We start from the raw sequence: 8509 nt of genomic DNA on the forward strand, positions 1-8509 counted from the left end.
TTTTGTTGTATCGTTGCACCCCTAATATATATATATATATTTTATGTGCTGGAATGTGCAGAAAATAGGTTTCAATATTAAACAAATTTCTTTCAGTCAGAGAATGTTGCATATAATTACATTTTTGCTTGATGCATAAAGTTATAAGATTAAAACTAATAAAACAAGTTTTATTACATTTTGTATGATGGATTATGCAGAAAAAGTAGAATTGGGCTGAAAGATCTATCGCTTTATCACCTATTCAGGTTGTAAATCGTGTTTTTAAAAAGTAACTAAGTAACTAAGTAATTGATTACTTTTGAAAATAAAGTAAAGTAATGGGATTACTTTTTGGGGGAAGTAATCAGTAATTAATTACTGATTACTTTTTTCAAGTAACTTGACCAACACTGTTTATACATCACTGCTATAGTTAATTATTGTGTGCTCGCTTGTAGGGGGTCAATGTAGTGATTGTTGAAATTTCTTTCCAATATTGTAGCTGACTGCATTTGTGAATTGCAAATGTATAAATAAAATTGAATTAAAAATGTAATTGAGCATTTGCAAAAATTAATAAAATGCATGAAAACAACCTCATCTTATCTCGAATAATCACAAAACTCGGTTTCCTGACTTTTCAGAACAGCTAAGGATGACATGACAATTTCCTACATGTGTTGGTCTGCTGAGTGTCATTTTTTTATCAGTTACGTGAAATACAAGAGCAGCAAAAAAAATCAATGCAAAGAATCAATAAATAACCAATTAAGGAAATAAAATAATTAGCTTTAACTTTCTGTCTTTTACGACAACACGTCACATTTGCATCATCTTGCTCTTTACCAATGTGTTGCAAAGGAAAGCATTACTGACACAATAAATCTTAATTAGAACCGGTACAGTGACTGTGCATCTGTGGTGAAGAAGCCACTTATCGTCAAATCTCTACCAACAAGTTCGGATCCCAGGATGTCAAATACTGCTTTTGTGTCAGCAGTATTTGACATCTGGCGTAAGAGACACACAGCAAGGCGTTCTTTGGCGTCAGCGCCTGACATTTGTTTTTTACTTGCTGATTCGTCCTGCTCTGATTTTATTCGCTCACTTTCACTTGCTTACCAGATTTAGGGGAAAAAAAATTCTATTAGGTCAGGTTAAAAATATGGGAATAAATATGCCTGTTATTAACATTAACCCTGGTAGTTTAAAATGCCATGCATTTAAATGTGACAACAAAGGACCCCAATACAGCCAGTATTAAATGGCCTGAGAAGCATGCCTGTACACTTTTTAACTTCTTGCACGAGGATTCAATACTTTGCCCTGTGTGTATCCTTTAATAATAAAGAAGAACTAACATGTGTGATCAAGTGTTTTGTAGAAAGATTTTCGTAGGGAAGTCAGATCAAGAGAGCGGCATCACCACCTAATATGATCTGCCTATGAGAGTGATCATACGTCTTATATATGAACTGTAAGATAGATAAAAGTGGCATACAGGCATACAGTATATGCATTTTATTTACTGTTCTTTATCTCCATATTAGTTCATAATTCTGCATTTTGAAATCCAGAGGATCCAGTAAATGCCGTCTAAAAAGCAGTACCCTGATTTGCTTTAAGCCTTTGCCACCACTCACTCTGCCACAAAATAAAAAAGCACTTTTCAAATGTACTATAAGCGCAAGTTAATACCACCCAAAAAGCATGATTTCATCACACACACACACACACACACACACACAAATACAAACACACATACACACAAAAAACACAGCCACAAGCTCCTTTTCTCCCACTTTAAGAGAAGTTTAAACAAAGTTCCCTCCTTCTCCTTATACTTTGGGGCTTGTGTCTTGCAGAGGCAGCCCATCACAAAGCTTCAGCTAATCTGAGAGATGGCTAAGAGGGGACATCGGTTTGACAGGGGCTCGCTTACTCTATAAGCCTGCCATTAACACTAATCCTTATGGGTGACGAGCAAAGGAGGGGCAGTGGCTAGCAGCAGGCTGTAAATATCAATAACAAATAGAAGATGTGCTGGTATTAGCCCCCTTCACCCAGTTTCACCACCACCGCCGCCACACCCTCGTCCCAGCCAAGTTTGGCCCCCACATCTTTATCCTTTATCTTTTGCAGCGGATTGAGCTGAAGTTAATCTCACCCGCCGTTATGACAGTCAATTAGCAGAGAAGAATACAGCCGGACTCAAGATGCAGGAAAGTGAATGTAAGGGGGTTGATGGGGTGCGCTTGTCGGTGTGTATGTGTCGATGAGTTTGGTACCGAAGGGTGTGTGTGTGTGTGTGTGTGTGTGCATGTGCAGAGATGTTCCACAATGACAACTATCTCTCTGTCCGCCCCCCTGGAGAGCAGATGGGATATGAGTCTGCCAATGAGACAAGAAGAAAGACTGGTGTGTGTGTGCCAGTCATGCATATGCACGCACACATGCATGATGGCACTCCGTGTGTGTGTATGATTTGTGTGCTGCTTTTAAGAAAATGTATTATACATTAATGGTTATCTTTTCTAAAAAAGTAATAGAATAATTTACTAATTTACACGAGATAAGCACAAGAAAATGGATGGATGGATAAAGTAACATCTCACACTACTCGTTAAATTACATTTGGCTCACTCTGAAATATCATGTGATAAGTTATTGTGGAATTACAAGTTAACAATATAGTGCTAAACCTTATACATGACCACATATTAACAAAAATCTCTATTACAATTGAAGGAATTACATATTAGCACAAAGACGACAGTAAAATTGGTAAAAACCTTGGACTGTATATAAAACACAGATGTAGCCACTGGGATGTCACCTATTGATTTAGAAGTTTTGTGTTTTATAAGAACATTGGATTTGTTGACATCACCTTGTTTCCAAAAAAAAAAAAGACCGTTGATAGATGAAATTTAGTTAATAACTTACGCTAGCAAGCTATGTTAGCAAGCTATGTTAGCAAGCTACATCTTGCTACATCTACATTATAAACAGATGCAAATACATGCTACTTATTGCTAGGTAAAATTGAACTGAAATACTAGAATTCTACTTACCACAAAAGGAGCAAACTCTTATAACGCAGACTGTAACACAAAGCAGACTTTCTCAGTTTCTCAGACTTCAAATTAGCTTATTTAACACCTAGCAAACAGTACAAATACTAACATTTCATTTACAGCAGCCACGTGCCTAAACGTGGAAACTAACCCTTATTATTAAAAAAAATAAAAAATTAGCTGAAATTAACTAAAGAGCAATTAGCTAAAGAGATGATTTTGCATCAGACTACAGAAATGTATTTTTTTTTATTCTGCTGCAAAGTTTTATCATGGGGCTGTATGAGAATTCACTGTTTTGGAGCCAGTGAACTATAGCCCCAGTCTGCAGGAAATCAAATCAAAAGAGTAGGTCTCCTTTTATCGATTCAATTGCACAATTTATTATTTAAAATGAAGATTCTCTGATCTCATTAAGGTATTAAGGATCCACTCACTAGCAAGTTATTTAGCTGAATCCTGCCCACCAAACTGGGAAAGAGACAAAACACACTCGTTCTTGGAGCTACCAGAGCTGTAAAATGCATTTAGCTTAAGGACTGCTGCAGTTTCTTTGTTTACCTCCCATGGTATTGACATAATATGATAATCAATTGCAGCCGAGCAAATGATCTAAGAGCAACAGATGGATGTCTCTGTTTCTTGTTATGTTGCAGGTTCTTTGTTTGAAAATAAAGTGCAAAAGAAATGCACCTGTTAATTAAATGATTGGTTGTGAGTATTTTTCACTATTTCTGTTAGATTCCAAAGTGACATGTTTGGATATCTTGTTTCATCAAACGAAACTATTTTTAGTTGACTAGCATATGTAGAAAATGTTTGAAAAGTCTGTTGATGTCAGTTTCTGCTATAAAAAACGATTTAAAGTAATTCAAATAGCTCCTTACTTGGGTAATTAGATGAACGTTTTAAAACAGAAGCTACATTTTGCATATGTACCTATTATTGCATATTTCTTAGCATGCACAAATTTGCATGTCACATTTGAATAATGAACTTACAATGACAAAAAAAACCCTAAAAAGATAATCCATGGAACTAAGCTACAAGCACTGTTAAAAGCATGTTTACCTTTTAAGATTCTGGGGAAACAAAGCAGGCACTGAAGCCCAGTTCTGTCCAGATTCAAGGGGGAGGTTAGGGCAGCGACCCAGGTGCCCTGAACCAGAATGAGAGGCTAAACCGGGCTGCAGGATGCCCCCTGGTCTCTTGAATGCCTCTCCCAGGGCAGAGAGACTACGGAGGCCATCTCAGTGTGGTCCAAAACTGAGCCTGAGTCGGCCCCGGGGACCAGGACAATAGCCAAGAATGTGTTCATCTGGTAATTCAATCAACATCAAATCTAAGAAGAACAGATTTGTTTTTTTAAGTTTATTTATGGTGCTTTTTTTTTTGTTTTAAGGTATGAAGGCGCATAAACCCTGCAGAACGGTGCACAAACACAAGCATATACACACATTGACAAGTGGGCTTACACACACACACACACACACATACAGCAGCAGCAGCTGCACAAGTCTTTGGGTGAGCGCACATCTGTTAGACTGGCTTAGTACAGTGAAACTGGCTGTTGACAGCAAATGTTTTCACTCAGGCCCACATTGTGAGTTATCATATACTCCTGTGCAGAGAAGAGGACGCATTCATTTTCGCTTTCTTTCTCTCTCTCGCTCTCCATCGCTGCCACTGTTTCTCTTATACAAACTCTCTGTCCTCCTGGTGCACCGGCTACTAAGTTAAATCAATCATACCTCTAGCAGAAGAAATATTTGAAGCCATTTAAAAATAAATGCTTTGTCCAGGTTTCACCCCCATTTCCAGTGGAGCGAGGGCAGGTCGAGGCCACATAACTCTGACGGGCTATCATCTGCCACCTCAGCACGGGCTCTAATAATCTCTCTTCCCTCTCACATCTGAGTGAATAGCAGCGATGATAGAAAGACATGTTTTTTTTTTGTTTTTTTTATGTAGCTAAGGCGTGGATTGATGTGATTGTATGATTGATTTGAAACCCACTGTTCTTCCCTGTGAGTCAGATTATTTGTGTGTAGGCAGCAGATGAAAAATAGATGCAATGATTGGAGCAAAAATGATGTGACCCTCAACCTTAAAATCTTTATATGCGTGTTTTCATTCAGAGGAAAGCTTTCAATGTGTTGACATTCAGCAATATGATTGCTCACAAAGTAGCCTGGTCTCCGTGTGCGCGCGTGTGTGGTGTGTGTGCACGTGTGTATTGCGGGAATGTGGGTGTGGTTGTCAGTTGGTACGCACGTACGGATGTTTTATGTGTATTTGTTACCTGTTCGGAGTGGGGTGCTGTGTTTGGGCTGATCAGGTCTGTAGATAGAGGCTGAGTGAGAGGGACAGACACACACACACACACACACACACACGTACACACCTACATAGCAGCCAAGTCCAAGCCAGACCCGAGCCAAGACTGTGTTTAGAACAAGAAAAACACTTTGTTTACGCTTTAGGGCCTTTCACTGCTCAACCAGTGAAAGAGGGAAATCAACTCATCCCTGGTTCCCTAGCCACTGCTGCGTCGTCAACAGATGAAGTCAGCATCTCACACCCAACAGATGGGGTGCGGGGAACAGCAGCCTACTTTACCAAATGGACTTCATTTCCCTTTTCCCGGTCTACTAATCAATGCTCATCGTCTGCGTGATAACCCTCTGAGATGTGAGTGGAAGGTTACGGAAGGTGCCTTTTGAATCAAAAGTGTGATTACTTGAGGTGTGCGTTGGCGCTCATTGTCGCTCTGAACTTGTTGTGACATCAGGCTGGTTGTCAAAAAAGGAAATGTGGGAAAAAAAGATTATATATATATATATATATATATATATATATATATATATATGTCATTTATTGTTCAAAGCAAAACTGTCTTTTCTTGGAAATAATCCTGCAGAGCTTGGTGGAGGTACGCTGGATGTTTAATATCAGATGCTGCATATTTGAAATAGTCTTTGCTTGACTGAGATCAGAGCATCCAGATGATAAGGACACGCCCACCTAAACGCCCTCAATCAGATGAACAAACAACTCTGGCTTCAGAGGAAAAGCACACGCACAATCTATTTATTTATTTTTTATCATTTATCCTTTAAGTCGTCTGTTTTTTTGTCCATATAATTCCTTTATTCTTCACACCCAAATCAAGTGCCTCTGTGCGCGGCAGATAAATAGGAATTCCAAACTCCAATGGTTCATTTGTCATGGTGTGAATTCCAAGAGTGGAATCTAGAAATAGCTCGAGTGTTCAAGCGCGGTTGTTGCCTGGGGCTCGGTGGCATGTAGGAGGCTTTGGTGATATTTGCTTTTTGCATATTTTCTACTAGGGTTTTTTTTTCCTTTTTGGAAGGGAGATATGCACTTTTCCCATTGCAAACATTGCAAAAAAAAAAAAAAAGAGAGAGAGAGACAGAAAAGATTTTTTTTGTGTGTGTTCTGAGCTGCACGTTGTAGGAGGCTATGCCCATTATTTTGGTATGACATTACAGTTTTAATTGAATTGAATACAATTTATTCTTAAGAAAACTTTTAATTAAGTGCCATATGGACAGATTGTGGAGTAGTGGCCTCCATGATATTCCCTTGGGGACATTTGCTGCATAATTAAGAATATGAACTGTAATGACATGGTGAGATTTAATGGAAACTTGCAGTCTAAATAGGTGATGTTGGAAAGCCATTATTACCCTGCCAGAGAGGGCTTCATAGGGTTCTCAAGGGACAGCAGGCACTCCAGAGTGGGACCCTGGGAATAAAAACCCATGAGAATGAGAAGGGAAGGAAGGAAAGGAAAAAGAAAAGGGAGGAAGGACAGTACTTCTTTTATTATACTCCTGTCCTTACCTTTAAGTGTAAGTTTGCATTTTCCTGTGATTATAAAATAATCCCGGGAAGCCTGTCTAAATATCCCATTCAGGTTAAACTACTCTCTATATGAATGAGACACGGGTAAATAAACAGCCATACCTTTAGCTAAAGTTCACAAGTTATGAATTGAATTGAGTTTGTTTTTTCTTTCATTGTTTTCTCAGAATTGAGCAAGAATGGTAGCTATGATAGCTAGTTAGCTAGCTAGGCAACTTGCTAACTTTGCCTAGCTAGCTAAGGGAATAAAAAAGTTTTATTCCCTTCAGCTGCAAATGTTTACGTTTTATATATTACTTTCCTGTGATTCATTAATGGGCGAGGGGCTGTTTTTTCTCAAACCCCACAGTTTTCATTAATGCTAGAGTGACATGCTAGCAATCATTAGCATTCAATCGCAATTGTTTGACCCGGCCAGAAGGTTTTGACAATTCTGTTGATGTAGAATAGGTTACTTCTGCGCTTCACTGCTCAGTTGTCTACAGTTGTTGACAATGTTGACCAGTGTTGGGTGTGTTATTGAAATGTAACTCATTTCTGTACCAAATTTAGTTCTCAAATAACAGTAACTCACAAAGAAATATGCAATTACTTGGACTAACAACATTCATTTGCTCTTTGTAGACCTCGGTTCATATGGGAGATAGGACAAAAATGGCAGAGTGATCTACAGCTTGTGAGGAGGAGGAGTGATTTGCACATTACTTCTAATTTATTGCACAAAGGGCCAAGGATGTAATGGTAAAGAGCAAAATGTGTGCTTGGTATAGAAACACTGATCAGAGATTTGAGATGATATGTGGGCATGTGAAAAGTTTGATGTTATGCTGACAATTACACAACTAACACAACAGTAATATAATGAGTACTCTCTATGGGAAGTAAGGAGTGAACAAACGCACTACTTATTTAAAAAGTAAGTAACAATCATAGCACTGTTGATATATAAAGTGACATATAATAATATATATCACATAAAAAAACTTTAATAAAACTTTAAATATTATGGTGGTAATCTAATTATTGGGATGAGCTTTTATTTTTGATTGAGTGTACTGCAATTTCATTTATAGACTCAACCTTCTTTATGTTGCATAAATGTTTAAATAAATATTATATTTTTGTCCTGATAAATAAAAACATGTCAGCTGATTGGTTACTTAGTCCAGGTATGTTTCTTATATTAGATGAGATGAGTAATTTACTTCATGTTTTCTTGATATTTTTTCCTGTTCTATGTGTATTATGCAGGATGATGAACTACCCGTTTCTAAACCTGTTCTGATTGGATTTGAGAAGAAAGCAACCAAATACTGAAACTTGGAAACAAAGTAACACTTTTTTGTTGCACCTTTAGTCAGTGTGCTTTTGGTGATGCAACAATTTATGGTTGTAGTTGAATCCTGAAGTTGAAAAAGGCCTACACCTTTGTAGAACTAAGTTGATTTGGATGGTTTAAACGTTAACGAACCCATGTTGTTGAGAAATACAGTACGCAATATTTTCACATAGAAATATGTGAGAGTGAAAAAAAAGTGAAAAGTTAATTTACTGCACAGTGT

The sequence above is a fragment of the Neolamprologus brichardi genome, chromosome 17 (genome assembly GCF_056152115.1).
Source record: "Neolamprologus brichardi isolate AB-2024 chromosome 17, ASM5615211v1, whole genome shotgun sequence".
Lineage (NCBI taxonomy): Eukaryota > Metazoa > Chordata > Actinopteri > Cichliformes > Cichlidae > Neolamprologus > Neolamprologus brichardi.